This window comes from Panthera uncia, chromosome E1 (assembly GCF_023721935.1).
Source record: "Panthera uncia isolate 11264 chromosome E1, Puncia_PCG_1.0, whole genome shotgun sequence".
Classification (NCBI taxonomy): domain Eukaryota; kingdom Metazoa; phylum Chordata; class Mammalia; order Carnivora; family Felidae; genus Panthera; species Panthera uncia.
In genome coordinates, this window is record NC_064814.1 from 47,393,912 (window position 1) to 47,417,208 (window position 23,297).

At 58.0% G+C, this 23,297-nt stretch overlaps 1 protein-coding gene across 1 annotated transcript in view; it reads left to right on the plus strand.

The window, feature by feature from the left end:
* Positions 1-1,514: 1,514 nt before the first annotated feature.
* Positions 1,515-23,297, plus strand: part of RAI1 (retinoic acid induced 1) — a 120,603-nt gene continuing 98,820 nt past the window's right edge. Inside the window, exon 1 of the mRNA XM_049637992.1 lies at positions 1,515-1,893. The gene's annotated coding sequence lies outside the window, so the exon portion shown is untranslated. The remainder of the gene's footprint in view (positions 1,894-23,297) is intronic.

Here is a 23,297-nt window from a genome sequence, read left to right on the forward strand (position 1 = left end):
TCTCTCAAAATAAATACATAAGCCTTAAAAAAGAAAGAAAAAGAAAGAAAGAAAGAAAGAAAGAAAGAAAGAAAGAAAGAAGAAAGAAAGAGAAAGAAAGAAAAAGAAAGAGAAAGAAAGAAAAAGAAAGAGAAAGAAAAGGAAAGAAAGAAAAAAAGAAAGAGAAAGAAAAAGAAAGAAAGAAAAAGAAAGAGAAAGAAAGAAAAAAGAGAAAGAAAGAAAGAAAGAAAGAGAAAGACAGTATCTGGCACAGAGTAAGGGCACTGTACCTACTACAGCCTATTTTACCAATGAGGAAGCTGAGGTTAGATAGGGGACCTCACTAGCCCCGGGTCACCTGGGAGCTCTGATGCTCTGCCCTCCCCTCCATAGGACCAACAGACCCCAGAGGCTGGGGGTGCTGGTGGGGAGGCTCCCAGAGCAGGTGTCTGTGGGTTTCTGCCTGAGCCCTGGTGAGTCAAAGCGTTAGAGCAACAATTGTCTATAAGTTCACAGGCTCATTCACTCACTCGTTTATTCAACATTCCTCTGCTTAAAATCTGCCAACGGCTTCCTTCCCGCGGCACCAGAATCGCATCCAAATTCCTCACCAGGCCCTCTGTAGCCTTGAAGACCGAGGTCTTCCCTTACGGTTCTGCCTTCAGTGTGCCCACCACTTATCTCCTGGCCCTTTACACATCGAGCTGTCTCCTGCCTCAGGGCCTTTGTACTTGATCTTCCCTCTGCTGGGAATGGTCTTCCCCTGGCTCTACTCATGGCAGGCTGCCTTCCTGTTTTTCAGTTCTGTGCTCAGGCCTCCTTCTCTCACTTCCAGCTAAGTAGCCCCTCTCTGTCACTTCACCTGCTAATTTGCTTCCTAGGACTCATTACTCCCTGAAATTATCTTCTTTATGTATGTAAGCATTTGTTTGTTGTCTGTCTGTCCCCCACAGGAGGTTAGCTCCCTGACAGCTTGGGACCATTTGTGTCTGTTGATTCCCCAGCACCCAGCAAGGTGCCGGGGAACCCAGTAAGTGGAGAAATTTATGTCCGACCTGTTGAGTTTAGACGTCAAAAATGTTTCCCACCCTGTAAAGAGGAGGTCACGGTGACGGCTGATGGTGCGGCGAGGGTGGGAGCCTGGCCTAGGAACCAGGCCAGAGACTGGAAGCATCTGAGGGCAAGGTGCCAGTCCAAATCCGCCCGAGGTTCCAGCCCTCACCCAGCCCCCAGTCCCACGGCGTCCCCAGGACCCAGGCGGGGCGTGCGAGTCCGGGAGGGCTCCACCTGGATCCCACGCAAGGCGCCCTCCCCCCAAGCGGGCGGGCAGGCCCCCCCCCCCGAGGGGGGGGGGGGGGGGGGGGGGGGGGGGGGGGGGTGACGCGCAGTGGGGCGCGCGGACCGCCAGGGGGTGCTGTCGGGGCGCGCACGGCCCACCTGGCGCCCGGGGCCTCGAGCGAGCGCAGCCAGGCCGCCCGGGAACTTTTTTCCTCCCGCTCTCGCTCTCCTTCTCCCCCCGCGCGTCGCCCGCCCGCTCGCTCTTCCTGTGCGGAGGGGATCGCATTTCCCCGCGGCACCCGCGGACACCAGGCAGGCCCGGCCGGGTGCGCGGCCAGGGCCCGCTCCCCGCGCCGCCCGCTCCCCGCGCCCCCGGGCGCCGCCCCCGCCGCGGCTGGGCTCGGAGAGTCGAGGCGGAGAGCGAGGCGGCGGCGAGGGCGAGAGGCGAGCCGAGCAGGCCGCCCTGCCCGCCGCCCGAGCGCCGGCGCGAGGAGGGGGCGCCGCGGCCCACCCTCCTTCCTGCCTGGCCGCCGGCCGGCCGGGCCGCCGCGCCCTGACCCCCATGGCCGCCCGGGCCTGCGGGCCGCGAAGTCGCAGCGCGAGACCCAGGACCCCCGAGTGAGCGCGGGCGCCGAGGTGAGCACGGAGCGCTGGGGCGCGGGGGCTGCGGGGGGCGCTGCCGGGGTGGGGGCGGCGCGAGGCGGCGGGAGCCGAGGCAGGGTGAGGAGCGGAGGCGGGCTCGGGGGCCGAGCGCGCCGCGGGCCGCGACGTGGGGGTCCGCGGGGTCACCGCTTTGTGTGGTGTGGGGGTGCGCGAGGTCACCGGAGGGCCGCCCCGGGGGCGGTGCGTGGCGTGGGGGCGCGAGCGGCGAGGGGCGCGTGTGGCCCGGGGCTGTGTGTGCGCCGGGGCGCGGAGTGTTGCCGCGCGGGGCGTGGGGACGCGGGGGGACACTCGCCCGGCGCCGGGGCGGGAGGGGAGCTTTGTGAGTGCGCCCGGGGTGGGGGGCGGGGAGCCGACTTGAGCGTGTGGGACTCGGGGCCTGGCGTGCGGCACGGCGTGGGAGGCAGGGCGCCGGGGGCGGTGAGGGCCGTGCGTGGGGGAGATGGGGCGCGCCGGGGGTCCCCGCGGTGCCCCCACGCGGGCATCGGCGCCCGGGCCTGTGCGCAGGCCCCGCGACCGGGCAGGAAACGGCCCTAAGGCCCGGGGAGCTCCGGCGCGGCCAGGCCCCGGGCTCACGGGCCCTTCGGGGGTGACGTCACGGTCGGGGGCACCGGACGCGTGAGCCCCGGGCCCCCGGACAGCGGCGCGGCGAGCCGGCCGGGTCCACGGCCCCCCGCGCCCTAGGAGGCAGGGGCCCGGGGAGGAGACGTGGAGGCCGGGCGCCGGGCGGCGTCGCCGAGTGCGGAGGGGGCGAGGGGGTGTCAGGGCGCGGGGGTGACATTTGGAGCCTTGGTCGCGCCGGGGGCCTCGGAGGAGGGGCGGAGGGGAAGCGAAACATCAGTCAGGCCCGAGGCCGCTGCGGCCCCAGCTTCCTGGGGCGCCCGTTTTCCCAGCGAGCCCGTTTCCCTTCTGGGGGCTCTGAGTCCACGCCGAGGGCCGGAGTGCCGGCCGGAGCTGTGCCCTCTTGGAAGCCCTCGATCGGGGGCGGAGGGGGCGGGGAGCGCTGGGGTTTCGGCTCCGGACGGACAAAACCGAGCGTAACAATGCGCTATTGGGGGGCTGGGGGAGGGGAGGCAGCGCGCCTGAATGGCGGACCCGGGCCCCGAGCTGCCCCGCTCGTAGCTCTCCCTCCCGCAGCGCCTTTCCCGTGGTTTCGGCAGGCTCGGATCCCAGGACCCACGCGGGACCCGCACGGTTCCCTCCCACGCAGAGTGCCGCACCTCCACCCCCCTCCTGCTTTTATTTCTCCAACGCAGCGGTGTGTTGACGATTCAAGGGCATTACATCTGGTTGCAATCCAGTTTTCATGCCGCTGCCGGGCTGTTAAAACCTCGCGCTGACGTCAGAGCAGGGGAATTACTTCTTTTTTATTTTATCTTTTTTTAGTTGTCTGCTGCCCTGGGAGGGGAGGCGGGGGTGGGTTAGGCGAGCTGCGAAGTGGGGGCGCCAGCGCCCTGGGAGCCCCAGGCCGGGGGCTCTGCTTCCCTTCCCCCACCCCATTCTCCATTAAAGACCTCTCTCTGCCCAGGTCGGGCTCACCCAGGGTGGGGGCAGCCCTCGCTGCAGACTCAGTGGAGGCCCCTCCCGATTGACCACACAGCTGTGTTTCCAGAGGCTTCCCTGGGATGTGGCTCTGGGGATGTGGAAGCTGGAAAAGAATCTTGTTTCCCACCCCGCCCGTTTGACGGCAGAGGGTGTACATGGGACCCCAGGAGCATCCTTAGGAGCTCTGGGTGCCACAGAGGAGTGAACACAGACCTTCTGGTCTCTGGGAGGCTGGTTCCCAGAAATCTGGCCAAGCCTCTCACAGGCAAAAGCCTTGGAGGGAAGCAGTCTTATCAAGAGATGATCCAGGCCCCAGAAGCCAACTCTGGAGTGGGCTAAATAGGGCTTTTCCAAGAACCAGGGGCCCCTCTGGCTTCTTCCCAGAGTTGGAACTCACCCACTCAGACCGGACCAAGAGGCTCTTGCAGGTGCCCCCTCCCCCATTCCTTTCAGACGCCCCCCCCCCCCCCAAGTCTCTACCCATGGTTTTCAAACTCTTGCCAGTAGGAAGAAGTACATGTTAGGTCACAATTCTGTTCACCCCACTATCTAAAACTGAAACAAAAGTTGAGTGAAATAACTCTATCCTCTACTTTGCTGAGCGGATACTTTCTGTTCTAGCCTATTTGAAAAAAAAAATTTTTTTAAATGCCGGTTGCAGCCCACTAAATTGATTTCACAATCCACGAATGGGTCATACCCAGACTTAGAAGAAAACAGTCCAACAAAATGAATCTGGCTTCTATTCATTCCACACACATAAACTGAGGCCCTGACAAGTTCTCCCTTTTTAAATTACTCGACTAACACGTGGATTCATGCTTACTGTGAAAAATGCAAATAACCCAGAAGTATATAGAATAAATATACTCCACAACGCCCCCCCCCCCCCAGGTAACCTTAGTTAAGAGTTTGAATGTATCCTTCTAGATGATTTGCTACTCACATACATATACATGTATCATATATATCAGTATATAGCTTTCTTTTACCCCCAATGAAAATGTATCTCAGGCTCTTAACTGTTTCGCTTCCTTTTTCCTTTCCATTTGTCTTTGGAAAGTCACAGGGCGAGGTGCTCCGGGGCCAGGCTTTGGATTGACTCCTGGTTCCCCCCAACCCCACACACACACACTGAATGAGTCATTTACCTCTCTGTGTCTCAGTGTCCTATCTTTTGTTACTTATTTCGAGAGAGAGCATGAGTAGGGGAGGGGCGGAGAGAGAGAGGGAGAGAGAGAAAGAGAGAGAATCCCAAGAAGGCTCTGTGCTGTAAGCATGGAACCTGATGCAGGGCTTGAACTCACTAAGCACAAAATCATGACCTGAGCCGAAGTCAAGAGTTAGACGCTTAACCAACGGAGCCACCCAGGCGCCCCTGTCTTGTTGCTTGTGATAGCCACCTGTGGTTGTGCCCCCTCCCCCCTTTTAATGTGTGGGTCACAGGGAGGGACAAGGTGAAGCCATGCGCAGTGCGGGCAGTGTTTCTGTGGGAAAGGTGCCTAAGCTCACCGGCCCCAAGGGAACAGGTGTTTTCTAAGGACCCAGCATTTCTGAGGCCCTGTACACCTGCCTCCAAAAAGGTCACAGCCCGGTGGGTGACTGAGACCCAGATAATACCCAAGGGAACCAGCATTGTCATGGGAGCTCGAGCCAGGTTTCAAGCAGGAAGCGGGTCCCCCGGTGAAGGCACCCTGTAGGCGTTACGGGGATAATAAGGGCAAGAGTGTGGGGCAGCATCTTGGGTAAGACTTGCCCCCGTGAAGAAGAGCGGAGGGAGCCACTGCAGAATTTCTTTCCCAGATGGGTGGGACAGAGAAGCTGGGCTTTAGGATTCAGTCTTGACCAGAGTTGGGAGCTTTATGGAGGCAGGGACTTCAAGCGTAGGTAAGTAAGAAGAGGGGCGTTCCTGGCAGAGGGAACACACAAGCAAGTGTTTGGAGGCTGGAACGGACGTGGCCTGTGTACCGCGGCCAAGAGGGGTGGAACTAGCTCAGAACGAATGGTGGCCAAAGAGGTTGTGCTGGGCCTCACTGGCCTCCCTGCCTCCACCCTGCCCCTCCCAGCGGGGTCCACACTACCAGAGTGATCTTTCTCAACCTCAGCAGATAACTTCCAAGGGCTCCTGCTGGACTGAATACAGGTCCGGTCCGTGGTCCTTCCCACACTGTAGGGGCCCTTCCTGGTGTGTCCCTCCCTCCCCCCGCCTGCTCTGCCCTATTCAAGCCCCTTCCTCTCCCTCCAGCCACAGCACAGCCTTCTTCCCAAGACTCAGCCACGGACATCCCTGCCTCCGTGCATTTCCCTGGCCGCTGCTTCCACCTAGGATGCCTTTCACCTTCCTCCCTGCCTCCCAAGACCAAAACAGACGTCCTGTCTCCTCCTCCTCTGACCTGTGAGGCAGACTGAGTCATCTCCCTTTGTCTATACCCGTGGCATAGTGTTTATCATGGAATTATCGGTAATTCTGTCAGTGTCTGTCCTCCCCACCAGGCTGGAGCATCTAGGCCTGAGAGCACACCTCCCTCCTCTCCCAGCCCCAGTGCCAAGGGCGAGGCCTGGAACACGGGGAGACGCTTGGAAATGCTTCCTGGCAGGAAGGGCTAGGTGCGGTGGGCCGGGTGAGAGCCTGACGCTGTTTCTGTGGGCCCCTGAGATCCTTGGCAGGTGCTCAGGGCCCTAGTCAGAGGATTCTGTTCTGTCAGACTTCTGAGTGACAGGCAGGGCCAGAGAGGGGCCCAGCACCCCCAGGCTGCCCCCTGAGGGGGCTGAGGAGAAACTGGCTCATCCTGTTTCCCCGGGGGATCAAGGAGACGACAGTTTGAGGCAGGGCTGTGCCCTGTGCCGGGGTGGGTCACTGGGGATCTGAGACTGGAATGTGATGGGGGGCGGGGTGGGGGGGATGCCAGGGGCTGGAGGCAAAGACTGGGGCTCCACTGGCAAAGGAGAGATTTTGTTCTGCTGGTTCTTCAACTCTGAGTGAATAGTGTGTGTGGGACAGAGGGAGGGAGGGAGGGAGACAGGGATGAAGGTGAGGCAGGAGAAGAGAGAAGGCAGGGGAGAGAGAGAAAGACGCGGAGGGAGGGGGGGAAGGAGATGCTCCTGAGGCTAAATTGTATGCTCAGGATCAGCAAAGGAAGTACCCAGGAGTTCTAGGCCTCTGACACTGAACCTTGCTTCCTTCCTTCCTTCCTTCCTTCCTTCCCTCAGCAGACATCCCCTCGGGTTTTTGGCCTCAGCCCCATGCTCAAACTGGGCCCCAGAGAAGAACCACCTGTGGTCTGGCCTTCCGGGCCTTCCAAGTCCAAGAGCCAGGTGGACCCTGAACATCCAGCTTCTATATAAAGTGGTCAGGCTCAGGTCAACAGGCGCCCGGGGTGCCACAGAGGGGCACGAGCGAGTCCTGGGAGGGGAAACAGATGCAGCCGGCCAGGGACCGGGCGCTGGCAGCCATCGGCGAGGAGCTGTGGGGACATGTCCCCTCTTCCCTCAGGCCTCCGTTTCAGCTGTAAACTGGGAGAAGGTCAGCTGCTTTCAGACTGATGGTGCGTGAGCCCAAGTCAGCAACTCTGCATGAAGAAAGTAGGGGACCGAGTGGAGGGGGCAGACAGAACAGGGACGGCGGGGGGGCTCACTCAGAGCGTGGGCAGGCCCGGGGCTGGGGGTCCAGAGGCAGGACCTGCAGACTGGAGCAGAGCTGGGGCCCCCTTTCCTCGAGCCCCCTCCTTGGAGACTGTGCACAGGACAGCGTGTTGGGGGAGCAGCAGAAGCGCTGGTCGAGAACCAGGAAAAGGTTTCGTTCCAGCTGCTGCTTCAGGCCCGGCACCTCCCTCCCCCGTCAAAGATGCGAGCGTTAATTTCTGCAAACTTTAAACGTGCTGCCGGTGTTAGGGTGTCTTAGGATCTGGGATGCAAGGGAGGGTCTGAACCTGGGGCCATAAACACAGGCTTTGGGGTTCGGCCCGCCTGGGCCAAATCTGGGTACTGACTGCCCTCTCTAGGCTCCGTACCCCCACCTTTATGATGGGCATAATCAAAAATAATAATAACGGGGCGTAATCACAGGCCCCTCCTGATTGCGCGCAGAAAAGACGGCAGGTCCGCGCCGGGTTGCCTCTAAACCTTCCCCGCCGCGACACTGGCCAAAACAAAGTTTCTTTTCCAGCCCGGTGGAGGAGGTGGATTGCGGGGGTCTTTGTTACACAGCGGGGCAGGTGAGAATTCTACGTGCTTTCTGGCCAGAGCTTCTGTTTCCAGAGAGGCTCTGTCCCAGCGCTGTGGGTGGGCTCTGAGAAAGCATCCGGCAACTTGTGACTTCCGCGGCAGTGGGTGTGGCCGTGTGACCACAGACTCACTCGTTTGTTTGTGCACTCATTCACAAATCGCACATTGAGACCCTGTTGCACACCAGCGTGCTGGGAGCACGGCCACAAGTGCGATGCCTCTCTCCTACGGCCTCGCCGACAGACGAGCGCTTGTATTTGGAGTTCAGCGGCCGCAGTTCCCATCCCCAGCTCCGCCACTGACTAACTGGCACAAGTTACTTATTTTCTTTGCTCGAGTGCCTCATCCGTAAGATAGAGAAGATGGCAGCACCCACCTCATAGAATTGTTGGAAGGATTAGTGAGTTAACGCAGGTAACATGCAACACTGCCTGGTACCTAGAAGGTGCTAGGGAATGGTTCCTCCTCGTTGGTTTTTTTGTGGTGTTCTTTTAAGTCGATCTGTTTATTCTGAGACGCCAAGGATGGGAGAGGGCGAGGAGCAGAGAAAGAGGGAGAATCTCAAGCAGGCTCTGCGCTGGCAGCGCCCAGCTCATGTTGGGGCTCGATCTCAGAAAACTGTGAGATGGTGACCTGAGCGGAAATCAAGAGTCAGGTGCTCAACCGACCGGAGCCACCCAGGTGTCCCCGCTCCTGCTTGTTTTTTATTCCCTCCCTGAAGAATCTTAAAGGGTGGCTCTGTGCTGGGGGAAGTGTTTCCCAGCCTGGGCTCTCCTGAGCAGAGTGATGACGCCCCAGGAAGGGAAGGGAGCGGTGGGTGGCCCTCCAAACCCCGTCAAGGCAGACCGATTTCAACGAGCACTTACCACCTCCTGGACTCTCTTGGACCTTTCTGTGGTGACCTGAGCTCCTTCTCTACCCAGGGGGCTCCCAGGGTGAGGCCTGATGATAGGAATAAGGCCTCAAGAGCCTTAATCACTGGGAAAGGTGGGCTTCAGACTGTAGGAAAGATTTCAGGATCAAGTATTGAAGCCAACAGTTTTCTGATGAAGGGGCGCCTGGGTGGCTCAGTCAGTTAAGCATCCCACTTCCGCTCACGTCTTGATCTCGCGGTTCGTGGGTTCGAGGCCCGCGTCGGCTTTGTGTTGGCAGCTCGGAGCCTGGAGCCTGCTTCGGATTCTGTGTCTCCCTCTCTCTCTCTGCCCCTCTCCCACTCGCACTCTGTCTCTCTCTCTCTCTCTCTCTCTCAAAAGTAAATAAACGTTTAAAAAAAAAAAAAGTGTTTTCTGATGGAGACATTCTCAGGTGCCAGAGGCTACCAGACCACATATGCGTGTCTTAGGCAGGCCCCTCCAGCGCTCTGAGCCACTATTTCCTCACCTATCAAGAAACGAAAATAATAGTACCTGCTTCATAGTTATCTTTCTTTTTTTTTTTTTAACGTTTATTTATTTTTGAGACAGAGAGAGACAGAGCATGAACGGGGGAGGGTCAGAGAGAGGGAGACACAGAATCTGAAGCAGGCTCCAGGCTCCGAGCTGTCAGCGCAGAGCCGGACGCGGGGCTCGAACTCGCGGACCGCGAGATCACGACCTGAGCCGAAGTAGGCCGCTTAACCGACTGAGCCACCCAGGCGCCCCTTTAGTTTTCTTTTTAAGAGGATTGAATGAGATGATGCCTCTAAAGCACTTAGCTGTGCTCGGCACATTGCAAAGTGCTTTATCAGTGTCACCAGTTTTGATAATAAAAATTCTCAGAATATGTAAATGTAAATTGAAAACCACCGGAAAGACTCGTGTCCAGTAGGACAGAGACTTGTGACAGTGACTGGAGAGACACCGACGCCCAGAGAAGTTTAGCTAGCGTAGCAAAGTCACACAGTCATCCAGGGCATTGGCAAAGGGGGAGCCAGAACTAGGCCTCGGTCTGGTGCTCTCTGATACCTTGAGAGTTGTTTTTCCAGGGAATAGTTATGGGCAGTCAGCATTGATACACGGCTGAGGTCACATGGGCCTGTCTTCTGGAAGCTTCTGGTCCGATAGGGAAAATTAATTTTGCACATGATTATGATAATAGGTAAAGAGATAAAATAAAAATCGCCTGTTCTGTTAGGGGGAGGAAGGAGGAAGCACGCATTCATTCATTTTCAGAGGGCACTGTGCCAGGCCTCAGAGCTGTAGTTCTCAGGTGGGGGCGAGGGCACATGTGGGCCACGTCTGGAGACATTTTTGGTTGTCTCAGCTGGGGAGGCGCTGGCATCTAGTGGGTAGAGGCTAGGGCTGCTGCTAAACATCCCAGGATGCACAGGAAGAGCCCCCACAACAAATTATCTGGTCCACGATGTCAACAGTGCCAAGGGCGGGTGACCCCACCCTGTAGAAACGGCGGTGACCAAGTGGATGCTGCCCCTGCCCTTTTGGAGCTTAGAGTCTGGCAGGTTCGCAGACATTAAAGACATGATTGCATAGATGCGGATTTCATTGTAATTGCGTTGCAAGCCAAGAAGGTAAACTGCACTCTATGGAGGAGAGACCTTGGGGGAGGTTTTTCCAGGCAGAGGGCACAGCCCCAGCAAAAGCTCCCAGAGGTGGAGAGGAGAGAAAGTTCCAGTAGGCGCTCTCACCCTGCAGCCTGGTTTGAGGGAACTACAGCTCCCAGTGCTCTGGGGGCCTGAGCTGTGGGGGCCCCCCCCCGCTGAGAGCTCATGGGTGGGAGTGCTGCCCTCCTGTGGGGGCCCGGCCTCCTCCCTTTCTCTTATTTGCATCCCTCTGATAGGTGGGAAAGAGAGGCAGAAAAAAGGAAAGAGAGAGAAGAGGAAGAACATATTTTCATTTCAAACACAGGAGGGGTGGGGGAGGTAGGAAGGAATCTGGTTTAGGGTACCTTTGAGACAAGCACAGAAAATCCCCACCGTGGCCCGAAATAGCACTAAAAACAGACGTTTTGGCAAATCAGACTTAATTGAGTGGTTCTCTTTTCTGGAGTCCAGCAGGATGTGGACGGAGCTGGCTTTGTTCCCTTAGGGTGACATTGTCTCCTGGGGCCCTCACCCTGGCTAATTAAACAGAGAGGCCCTGGTCTCCTAGGCAGGACGGGAGCCTGGGGAGCTCAGCTTGGCAGCCCTTGGCCTTAGCCTTGAGTGTTCCAGAGGGCCAGAGAGCGTGACTTGGTGGGGGGAGGGGGGACCAGGGGACCACTGGCAACAGGGCCAGATGGGTGAAAGCAGAGGTGGAGAGGTCTGGTTCCTCTAAGGAATGGAGGTCTCTCTGGATGCTGAAAGGGATCATAAAGAAAAGCCATCATTTAATGAGTGCCTGCTATTTTCCTGGGCATCTGTCCTCTCTGAGCCTTATCAGCTGCCCTATACAGATTCTCAAGGAAGCTGAAGCCCAGAGAGGTTAAGCGACCTGCTTGAGGTCACACAGCAAGCAAGTGGCAGAGCTGACATTGGAAGCGACATCTGCTGGCTGTACCTGCCTACTCCTCAGTCACCTCCGCGTGGTGGTCACTCATCCACTTGGCAGATTTCACTGGCCGTGAAATGATACTGCAGCCTGGTGGGAAGTTTTTAGGGCTTAGAGTCCGACAGAAATGAGCCTGAATTCTGAGTGGGGCAATTGGTGTCTGTGGCTCTCTCTCTTAGGGCCTCCTGTCATTTGCCAAGTGAGCATAATCATGCCTTTATCCTGAGTTGCTGTAAGGGTTAAACTCTGCGTGGAGGGGACAGGAAGGGGAAGAGGGAGGCCCAGGGAGGTTAGGACCTGCCCTGGGCCACCCAGTGTGGCAGGGTGCAATAAAAGAGCCCTGGGTTGAGGGGAACCGGGAGAGATTGTTGTATCTTGTGTAGTCCGTATTGGGTTTCTTTATTTGAACGGGGAGAGAGGGCAACCCCTACTCTGCAGGTAGAGAAGGTGGTGTGGAATGCGGGTGTTTATTTTTCTTTGCCTATGAAAGCCCTGTTTCAGCTCAGGCTGATGAGGCTTCCCAGGACACTGCAGAGGGTGCCCGAGGCTGCACGCTCTGGGGTGCCCACCATGTAGAGGCATCTTCTCAGGTGCCTGCCCAGGATGGGCACTGAGGGGGCACCTACCGTGTAAGGCTCCCAGTGCAGCCTGTAAGCTCTTGTCCCAGAGCCTGGGATACCCAGGACGCCCCAGAAAGACTGGTGGGGGGAGGGCCATAAAACCAGGGTGTCCCTCTGCCGCCTCCAGTTCAGCCCTCCTGGCCCCATTCATCTCCTTATCTCCTGGCAGCCCGTGGGTTGCTGGGAAGTCAGGGCAGCCTTCCTGATTGACGAACAAAACAAGCCTTGCTCACAAAAGGAGAGGGGAGGTTGGCTGGGCCTCTTGGGCTCCCCTCCCCCTGCCCCAGCCCCTGGCTGCAGGCATCTTTCCTGTTCCACCCCGCTGGCACCCTACGTTTTCTGAGAGGCAGCAAGGGGGCTGCAAAGCCATTGTGGGTCACGCTGCCCCAGCTGGGTGCCCTGGCACTGGGGAGGTGGATTCGAGGAATGTTGGGGTGGCTGTGAGGCAGGGCTTGCTGGAATGGCCGCCCCCTCCTTCCCTTCAGCTGGCTGGGAGGGCAGCTTGGAGAGGAAGCCAGGCCGGCAGGTAGCAGAGAAAGACATCGGATCCAGGGGGAGCAGCAGAGAAAGCAAACAAACAGGGCTTTGTGTGGCTGCAGATTGGCGTCTCAGAAGGGAAGCTAGGCCTGTGGTAGTGGGGAGGAGGAGGGACTGGGAGACCAGGCCATCGCTCTGGGCCAGAGATAGGCAGCCGGACCAGCCCTAGCTAGGCGGCCTGGGAGCAGGGAGTGCCACTGTGTGTGGACAGGCATCCGGAGTACTTCACTCCTTAACAGATCTGGGCTTGTTTGCCCACGGAACCTGGGCAGAGTCACTCACATGCAGGACTCGGGAAGATAGTCATCTGGCCAAACTGGCCTGGCCCAGTCAGTGTGAGTTCCCATCCTACTCTTGTCCCTCATTGTTGCTGGGAGAACACAGGGTAAGAGGGGATCAGGGTCTCCCTAGGGGAGCTGTCAGCTCAGCTGGATCTCCTGGAAGGGCAGGGATGGCTGCTCAGAGCTGCGGGCGCTTTGGGGGCTTCGAAGGCAGCCCCACTGAAGGGGAAGGGGTCCGTGCTGTCCAGTAACAGATGCCTCGGGTGTAGGTGGGTAGAGGCTGGCATCTCAGGCCCCCAGACCTGGGGAACCAAATACTGTCCGCTTCACTGGCGCACTCGGTTGGGGGAAGGGACACAGCCAGGAAGACGGGGGCCTTCTGGGACCTTCTTTCCGAGAGGGCGAGGGGGCGTTTGGTGGGGGGGGGGGGGGGCGCGGGTAGGGGGAGGGGACGGATGTCAAATTCTGGATCCTAGCGCGGGCTGTCCCAGCTCGGCCCGCCTCTGGGGGCCGGGCAGACCTCGGGCCTCCGGGGAAAGGCTTAGTTAGGTAGGAGCTGTCAGGCCAGACACACTGGCAGCTCGATTATCGCCTCCGGGGCCATTTCCTCTCCTCTCCTCAACCTCGAGAGGGGGCGGCGAGAGGGCAAACGCCCGCGCTTCCTGCCCTCCCCTCCGCTCCCCTCCCGCGGCGCCCACCATCTTGGCCGCGCCGGGGCCTCCTCCGCGGCGTCCGGCCTGACAAGCCCCGGCCGGCGGGCCGGCGACGCCGGGAGGGGTCGGGAGCCTCGCGGCGCGGGGGGGGGGGGGGGGGGGGGCGGGGCGGGGCGGGGCAGCCCGCTCCCGTCGCCATGGCAGCGCTCCGTCCCGGCGTGCTCCGCGGGGGCGCGGGGCGGGGCTACCGAGGCTCCGCCCCCCTCGCCGAACCGCTGTCTTTCCGGGAACCCGGGACTGAGGGTAGCGGCCTCCAATCCCGGCGCCGCGGCTCGAGGCCCGTCCGACGACCGGGCTCTGCGTCCGAAGCCCCGCAAGCCCACGTCAGGGGCAGCAGGAAGCGCCTCCCGGGGCCAGGCTCGTGGGAAGGCTGCACCGCTGACTCCCGCGGCAGGGAAGTTGAAAGTAGCGGCCAGCCTCCAGGCCGCGCTGCCCCGGAGCAGCAGGCTCCCGGCGGCCTCCAACTCTGTCCTTCTGGTGCTGCCCGTGGGTCAGTCGGGCCTACCTCCCCGCTAAGGGCCAGGGACGCACCCCACGCACGTACCACGTCGTCCAGGCCTGGACTCTGCCGCTCAGACGGCCTGCCTCCAGCCCAGGAGCACGGGCCTCCCCTAGTTGGCAGCCAGTGGACTGTCTGGCCAGGAGACACATTCCTATCTCCCTAGCCCGGGCACTTCGCCTGCCCTGGGGGCAGCCTCTTCCGGAACTTTGCTGCCAACGCCTTAAGAACCGGCACTCCAGGGCCGGAGTGCCTCCTTCTTTCCCCCAGTCTCATCCGAGGTACCGACCCAGCTGACCCTCTGTTCACTCCTACCTGGATTGGGCAGGAAGCAAAATTTAATGCCAGCCTTTAGGTGTTGGAAGGGAGGCTGTGTGCCTGTTGGGCAGCTGCCCTTCGGCCTTTCTCAAGCCTCACCCGGTGCGCACACACGGAGGGAGAGTGAGTACGTTCAGTGTGACCCCTCAGTTGCAGCAGGAGAGACTCAGGCTTGATATCAAAAAGAACTTCCCAGTCCTAAGCATTTTGTTTTTAATGAAATTATCATGTTATTAATATGTTGAATTTAGAAAAATCTATATACAGGAAAACAAGTAAAAAATTCCGTATGTTTCTACTCCTAGGACATAATCTCTGTCAACATCCTGTTCTAGACACATGGTAAAGAATATATGATAAATACGTGTAAAATATGGGACCATTCTATATATTTGGTTTTGTAAGGCACTTGCTGGTTTTAGCAGCTTTTTTCCCTCTATAAAAGGAGGACAAGCTTATTACAGACTTTTGGAAAATATGACAAGTTAGAAGAAAAACAATTCACCCGTAATCCCAGTCTTCGAAGCTAGGCACATTTGACTTTGCCCCCCTGTTCATTGGTTTTGTGTTGTTCAAGCATGCCATAGCTCATCCTGTGTATACCATTTGATATCCTGCTTTTCTCAAAGTTGTGTAACACTTTCCTTTTTCCTGAGTCTGTGGGAGTTTTGAGAGAACTGGAACCACGTTCTTGTGAGAACTTCAGAAAAGCCAGGCTAGATGATCCCTTTCTCTCTTTTTTTTTTTTTTTTTCAAGTTTATTTATTTATTTTGAGCAAGTGTGTGGGAGGGGCAGAGAGAGGGTGAGAGAGAGAACCCCAAGCAGGCTCCACACTGTCCGCGCAGAGCCTGCCGCGGGGCTCAAACTCGCAAACTGTGACATCATGGCCTGAGCTGAAAACCAAGAGTTGGCCACGTAACCGACTGAGCCACCCAGGTGCCCTTAGATGGTCCCTTTCTGACTTTGTTTATCCTCTCTCCATCTGCATACCCCAGGCAGGAGCCCTTCCTCATTGCCACTAATAATGAAATAATAAATAATAAAATAATAAAAATAATAAAAAGCAGCTTGGGCCAGGAGGTTCTGCTAGCTTCGGGCCAGGAGATCACCTGGCCTGGTCCGGGACACTGAAGACTCATGGCCCCAGCTGAGATTCAGGTCCCAGCAGCAAGGGGCTTTTACTGGCCCCAGCTGCATGAGGCTGCAGTGAGGTCTCATTCCAGCCTCCTTTGCCCCAGCCATTCTCAGACCCAAAGACCCCTTGTTGGTCCTGGAACACACCTTCTGTTCCCTCTCTACATCCTAGAGCCATTTTTGCTGCCCGAAGCTCCTCAGCCTCTCCCTGGGGGGTGGCGAGCCTGGCACCAGGCTCAGCCTCCCTATGCCCGGCTGCCCTTCAGGCCTCGCTACAAGCTGGCCTCGCCCCCACTGATCCCTGCAGCACGGGCTTCTCTTCTTCCCCGTTCCTGAGCAGTTCAGTTCTAACACATCCAAGCCCCGTGTGAAACAGGCCTTGGAAAATCACAGTTGCCAGGGATGGATTGGCATTTAAAAGGCATCCAAGGCTTGGGGGGAAAAAAAGCCAAAGAGACAAGAGAATGCAGGGCCCTGTCTCTGAGCAGCAGCTGGATTTAGTGGATGGAAAATCACAGAATGCCCCTTTCCCTGGGAATAACACCCCTGGCAGAAGGGCAGCGGGTGGGGCACCAGACATCATGCCCCAGTGGCCACCACCTGCCACCACCACGTGCTCTCCAAAATGAAAAGAGGTGGGAGGGATATTGTGAGCCTACAGCCAATGGCCCTGTAAATTACATTCTCTTAACAGGTTTATTCATTTATAAAATATTTAAGACCCGTTTCGCTTTACCTGCAGCAAAGAGGCAGCCAGGTTGGGGCCGAGATTGATGCTCTGAACATGATTTATTTATCTGGATTTGCTCTTCTGGGCTGGGCACCGCCTGCCATGTGGAATTTAACCAAGTGGCAAGATGGGTGTGTATGTGTGTGTGTTCCTGGGCTTGGAGGCCTGTGTGTGCAGCATGTGGCTGTGTCCGTTGAGGGGGGGTGGGTTCTGTACATGGAGGGGGTGATGGTTCTCCTGTGGCTGCCGCATCCAGGCAAGTGTATGAGTCTATCTGTGCTGGATTGCTGAATATGTGCCTGTGTGTGTGATTTGTGCGTATCGTGGGGGTGTCTGTGTTTGCGACTAGGATCGATGTGAGGTTGTGTGTGTGTGTGTCTTGGAGAAATGACAGAGGGTTGGTTTGTCAGAGCATCTCCTGGGTACCCATACATGCAGTGGTACAGTAGGGGCGCCTGTGCGCCTCTGTGTGTGAGTGTGGTTTGTGTGTCTGTGTTTGTGGGCAGAGAACCTGGGTATGTGGCTCAGTGTCTGTCTCTGTGTTCATGTGTATATCCTGTGGTGCGAGGCCTGTTCCTGTGTGCATGTGGAGTGCGGTATAAGACTTTTCCCACCTGCTTTTTATCAATGGTAGAGGGAGTGGTCAGTGACTGGGTTGCTGGGCATCTGTTTTTTCCCCCAGCCCTGGGCGCCGGGAGCAACTCGGCACCTAGGAAATCTGAGTTCTGTGACCCCTGTGTGTAGCTGTGCGTCGGGCTCCAGGGAGGGCTGGCTTTGGGGGCTGAAAGGACACCGATAATCCCTGACCCTGGCCCAAAGGCCAGAGGAAACTCCAGGGTCACTGTGGTCCAGGCCTGTGTTTCACATATGGAGAAACTGAGGTCCAGAGGCCAGGCAGCTTATTAGTGGCCTAGCCAGGACCTTAATGCGGAGCCTGGCACCCACTCTGGTACTCTGCTCTGGAGCAGCACCTCCCTGGGCCTCAGTTTCCTCTTCTGTTACACGGGAATGGGTTCCCAGCTTTCCTGGGTTCCTCTCGCACAGAGCATTGAGACTGTAAGGGCTGAGGCACGGAGAGAACAGGTTTGTCAAGGATCACTCGGTGAGTCGATTCCAGCTAGGAGGCAGGCAGCAAGAACAGCAAGAATGACGGGAAGATCCCTGCTCTGGGCCCTGAGACCCAGGGGTGAGTCCCAGCTCTGGGGGCGATTCTGTACTTGGGGCATTGTCTGTGTCCCTTCCCCAGCCACAGCCCCTGGCACAGATGGGGCCCAGTGACCCAGGAAGTGGCAGGCATTTGGTTTTCTTCAGCCTTGTGACAGCCCTCAGGCACCCCCCCCCCACACACACACACCCTTAGCAGCTAATGCGTCTGTCACTACTTTCTTAATGAGGCTGCTGAGGGCCCCCCTGGGACAGATACCTTTGCAGGCCCGCCAGCAGCTGAGGGGGTGGGCTGGCCGCAGGGTCAGGTTAGGAAGAGGGGGGCTGAGCCCCTCTCCTGCCTATGGAGGCATCGAGGCCCATCCAGGTCCATGAGCCAGCTGTGTGGGGATGTGCCTGGGGATGCGTGTCGGGGGCGGGGGGATGTCTGAGGGCTTGGGGAAGCAGGAAAGCCCACACCAAGCATTTTTCTTTGGCACCGTGACTGTTTGTAGTAATAATACTTCGTCTGGTGGACAGATACGTTTGCAAGCCTACTTCATTCCAGGACTGAGATCCGCCATGATCTGGGTTTTCGTAATCCCTGCCCCTGGGATGTGTGGCCAAGGGGGAAAAGACGGTAATCGAACAGTCAAATTACTGGTGTCATTATACATTCATGTATGGGAATGCACACCATCACAAGCCAAGACAGAGGCATGAAGATACGTGCAGAGCTGTTTATGGAGAGAGAAGTCCTGTGTTTTGGCTGCAGGCTGCTCCAGACACCTGCTAAGGGCATATCTAGGACTGCATGAGTCAGGAGATTTGGTTTTTTTTTTCCTTTTTGCTGTGTGGCCCCTGGCAACTGCCTACCTTCTCTGAGCTCCTCAGGGGCCAGAAGTTTCCTTCTAGCTCCATCCCCTCAGAGTGGAACTCAGGCGGCCTGTGTCTCCTCTTCCTGTGCTCTTTGCCTTAACCACCAGGCCCTCAAGACATCTTTCGGCAACAACCTTGACTTTGGAATGCCCGAGGCACTGCCCCAGGGGACACCCAGAGCCACAGCACAGCAAGGCTGCCTCAGGCCCCACCTGCCATTTCGCCTTAGCCCTTTTGCTCTCACAGAGCCACCTCCTGAGCCAAAGGAAACCTGGAAGAGATGAAGTCTGAGGACCGGTCCCGTCCCCCCTCCCCCCAATGCTGTAGAGGGAGGCACGTATCCGTGCATTCACTTGTTCATTTGCTCAGCCCGTGTTTCTTGAATTCCTGTTAATTGCCAGGCATTAGGCAAAGTGGCATACTGGTTGTCCTCTTGCCGCATCTGGCCCAGACCCATTTTGAAGGCCCACCAAATGTTTGTGGGGGAAAATCAAATGATTGCCAGTGAATAATCAATCCTTGGGCACGATTTTACCCCCAGTTTCCAGTTTACTGGAATTCTGTATTATTACAACCTGCTTCCCCCAAGGCGATGATTGGTGGCACTGGCTTCAGTCTGACCCCCAGTTGGGGTGGGACGGACCGACCCCCACCTAGCCACAGCCCCCTCCTCCTCCCTGGTAACCCCTCCTGGCTGTTGTGTGATTTCCTGGTTATGAGCCCCGCCTCAGCAGCCAGACTGCCCTGGTGCAAATCCTACTGTTGGCTTTTTACCAGCCATGGGACCTGAGATAAAGTCCATCTCCCAAGCCTCATTTCCCTGCTCCGTAAAGTGGGGATCACAATTGCAAGTACCCACTAGCTCCGGGTGTTGCTGGGGGTGGGGGATTAAGTGAGAGAATTTCTGCTAAGTGCTCAGAAACAAGGGTTAAGTGTGGGCTGCTACTATTGTTAATAAAGGAACCACTTGCAGGCTGAGACTTGGGCTCTCGCTCCCGGGTTGTGGGACCCCTGTGTGAGTCACATGGCACCTGCAGGCCTCAGTTTACCCACCTGTTTCTTTGGGAGAGAGACACCTGCCCTCGCTGGTGGGCCTCCTCCCTCGCCCTCCAAAGACCCCTTCTTGGGACTTGGGCGCGGTCGCGGCCAGACCTACACCCCTCTTCCCTGTCGGGACGCACGGCGGCGGGGGGCGGGGGGGTTCGTCCCCGGGGCTGCAGGCTCCGCTCGAGCCCCCGGCTCTGGGCGGCCGCACCCCGCCGCCCCTCCGGCGCTCGCCCGCTGCCCCTGCGGGGTTGCCGCCATCAAAGCGCCTTCTCGTTCTTATGCTAATGAGCTGCATTAATGCTTAATGGCCGCGAACGCGCGGGTTTAATTGCACCTGCCCGGGCCGGAGGCGCGGCCGGCCGCGGAAGCAGCTGCGCGCCCGCCTGGACGGCCTTAATTACCTGGAAAACGGCGCCCGGCGGGGAGGGGACGGAGGGAGGGAGCGGCTGGGCCTCGGCGGGCGCTCCTGCCTCCGCCGGGCCGCGGCCCGGCCCCGCTCATCCTCCGAGCGCGGCGCAGGGTGGGGAGAGGCTGGCGTGGCAGGTTCATTTAATTAATTTATCGCCCTGCCTCGGCGGAGACCTGCTCCGCCGGCGGCCCGGCGTTCGATCGCGCGGCGCTCCCTCCGGCCCGCGGCCGCCGCCGGCTGCCCAGCACCGGGCCACCTTTGGCTTGGCATTCAAGGCCCTTCGGGACGGCCGCTGCCCGCGACCCGGCCGGTGCCACGCTGCTCGGCGGCGACAATAAAGGTGGTCGCTCGCTGTGGGCCACGTGCCCTGGAGGGCGTTCAGCGTGACCTCTCAGAGGCCCCCAGATGGCTCGTTCTCTCTCCGCCTTACCTTCCTTGCCTTTCAGGAACTGTCCCTGCTGCCTGGAACGAGGGCCCCTCTCCTCCCTCTCTCAACCCGCCCTGAAATCCATCCCCGTCCCCTCCAACAAGGCAGCCTCTGTCTTTCTGCTCGCTCTCTTGAGGGAAGGGGCGGCTCAGGATGCGGGGTATCTTGGTGTCTCCTGCTCCCCCAGACCGACAGTTCCTTGGGGCCAGTCTGGTCTGATTGTCCCAGCATGCAGTGCTGCCCTGGGCCCTCTGCCCAGACTGGGGGTCCTGGGGGCTGTAGGAAATGATAGGTCAGGACACCTCAGACGCCAGGTGTTCTCTGTGGGACCTGCCTGTGCTCCTCCCCTCGGGGTGAGCCACTGGCAGGGGCCTGCACCCCGGGTCTCTCCCTCAGTCCTGCTTCTCCCCACCCCCCATCTCCTCTCTGCAGACAGAGGGAGAAAACGGGAGGAGCAGGCTCCTCCTGGTTCTATAGTTTCTCCAAGTTTCTCCCCAACCCCCTTCTTCACTCCTCCCTTCTGCACTGCCCCTTGCCCACCGGCCCCTCCTTTCTGCTGCCCCCGCCCCAATTTCTCTTCCCCTCTGGTCTGCACCAATGACCTCGTTTCGCCAAGTGGGCTCCTGTGTCCTTCCTTTGTGCCATCTCAGAGACAGAATTCTAAAGGCTAAAGTGCTGTCCATCAGGAAACCACCGATCCCTGCCCTGCTCTGTGTCAGGCAGTGCTGGGGCGCGGAGGGGAGTCAGATCAGGACTCTGCCCTCCAAGGACTCCTGTCGGGGCAAGGTGGCCCGAGAAAGGAATACTTGTGCTCTAATGTAGGGAGGACCAGTTTGCAGGAGGCAGAGAACTGACTTTGAGCCCAGACGGGGAAGGTCCGGAGAGGCTTCTAAACTCAACATAGAAGGAGAAGCGTGAGCTAATCAGAAGGGCCGGGAACGGTTTGAGGGGAAGAACATTTGGGGCAAAGATTTGGGGCAGAACATGGACTCGTATTCGGAGTGGGGGGAGTAAGGGACAACTACAAAAAGCTCAAGCTTACTAGAGGGTGGGGAAGCACGAGGCTCGGGAGGTGGGCAGAAGTCCCTCTGCTGGCCAGCAACCTTCCGTGGCTCCCTATTGCTGAGACATCAAATTCAGTTCCTCTCATGGCCAGCTCGTACTACTCACCTCATCTCACGGCACAACCTAGCCTCAGCCCGTTCCCCACCCCACCTAGGATGTTTACTGTGGACCTACTGTGTGAGCGCAGCGTGTGTGCGGTGTGTCGACAGTGACCTTGTGTGGGCTCAATGGCGGTGGGGCCTGCTGGGTGAGCCTCTTCTGGTTTGCTGGGGTCCCAGCATGCCTGGCCTTCAGCCAGAACTTGGCATGCTCCGTCCCCATCCCCAGATGTCCTTGCAGACAAGATGGAGGTGAATGGGCAGGCTGCCAGGGGCGTCAGGTGGCATCCTAGCCGGGTGGACGGTCCTTTCTGATTAATGAGGTGGTGGAAGCCTGGAGGGAGGTCTATTCTGGCATGCCTCGGGACTCTGCCCTTGCCCAGTCAAGGCGAGGAATGAGGCTGAACGTGGGTTGACCTCCTATTATGTGCCGGGCTCTGTGCAAAGCTCTTGGTACCCGGAAACTTGTCACCACCCACGAGGTAGATTCCGTTACCATCTCATTCTGCCCATGGAGACACTGAGGTTAGTGGGGGTGATGCCGTGTGTCCAAAGCGTCTCTCAGCTGGGAGGTGGCAGGATTGGGCCTCGAATCCAGCTCTGTGCAACTTCAAAGCCTGTGTTAGTAACCACCGGGCTGTGGAGCGTCACTAATGCATATGATGTTTCTGCTGCACTCTGGGCTCACGGGGACGCGGGGCCATGCCCTTTCAACTCTACCTCTCTTATGGTGCCTGGCCTGGTGCTCTGTGTGTAGTAGGTGTTCAATAAATGCTTATGGACTGGATGATTGGGGCAGGGAACTATGTGTAGGATTCATAGGCAATGGAAAGGCTCCAGGAGCTGGGGGACAAGGGGCGAAAGGGTAAGGAGACTTGGAGGCTCCGGGCTTCCTAGCAGAGGGTGGGCTCAGAGGAGGCTGGGAAGGCCTTGACTTCCTGTCCACATTAGGAGGGTGGCTGCCCTTGGAGGCTGAGCTGCTGGGGCGGACCACGTTGTGAGTCGCTGGCACTGCTTGGGGGTATGCATGCCACGCAGGGTTTGCGTGCAGGGTGGGGGCTCATTCTGACCAAACTTCGAGGCATAAAGTCTTTGGGAGGAGGGGCTGTGTGAGGGGAATGCATTCTTGGGGCCGCCAGAGTGAGAGTCTTTAGCCATAACCTTTCTGGTACGGAGGCCCCACTGCAGCTCAGGAAGAGTTCGTCATGGTCTGCGGCCCAGGTTTGGGATGGGAGGTGGAAATTGGTGGGCAAAAAACAGAAAAAAAAAAAAAAAAAACTAAAAGAAAACCCACCTGCAATCATAACAGCCACAGTGTTTGTTGAGTACCTACTAGGTGTCAGATATGGGCGATGTCAGCTGTAATCTTGATTGCGACCCCATTTCACAGATGACAAGACCAAGGCTCAGAGAGATTAAGATCACAGAGCAGGGCTGGGATCTGATTCCAGGTAGGTGTCTCTCCCTCTCTCTCAAAAATAAGCCCACATTAAGAAAACCTTTTTGAGATAGTTGGGGACCCTCAGAGTACCGTGGACAGAGACTCAAGATCTCATCTCAGCCCTGCACAGCCCAACAGTGTGACCTTGACTCAGTCACCGGTCCCTCTGAGCCTCAGTGTCTCTCTCAGTGACATTTGGGACCAGCCTCATCGCCTTCGGGGGTTGGGGCACTGGAGAAGTCTGGGAATGTGCTGTGGCAGTGGTGAGGAGGCACGGTCAGTATGGCCTTCTGCATGAGGGGACTTCTGGTCTGAGGCCCATCCTTGACCCCAGGGCAATGGGGTGCACAAGGGCCTGGAATCACAGATGGGAGTTCCGATCTCAGCCCTACCACCTACAAGCTGTGTGACCGTGGTGAGTCGCTTCACTGGCTGGACTCCAGCTGTCTTTTCTGGGAAATGGGAATATTCATAGCAGCGGCCTCAGAGCGATCCTACGAGTATTAAGTAAAACTCCACTTCCAGTCCTAAGCCCAGTGCCCAGGACACAGGAAATAATAAATGGCCTCTGCTGTTCATAGTGTTGTTGGTGTTTCTGGAAGTGTCATTAGAGCTGTTGGCCAAGACTTCCAGTTCCTCATCCTCCCAAGCCCATGGTGGGATCATGCTTCCGGGACGGCTTGTGGTTGGGCGGGGTCACGTGACCGGTTCTGGCCAATGATCTGCGCGTGTCTCTCAGGCTGAACATCTCACTACTGCCGGCGAGATGCCAGAACTCTCTTTCTCTCTGGCAGCCCAGAGCGGT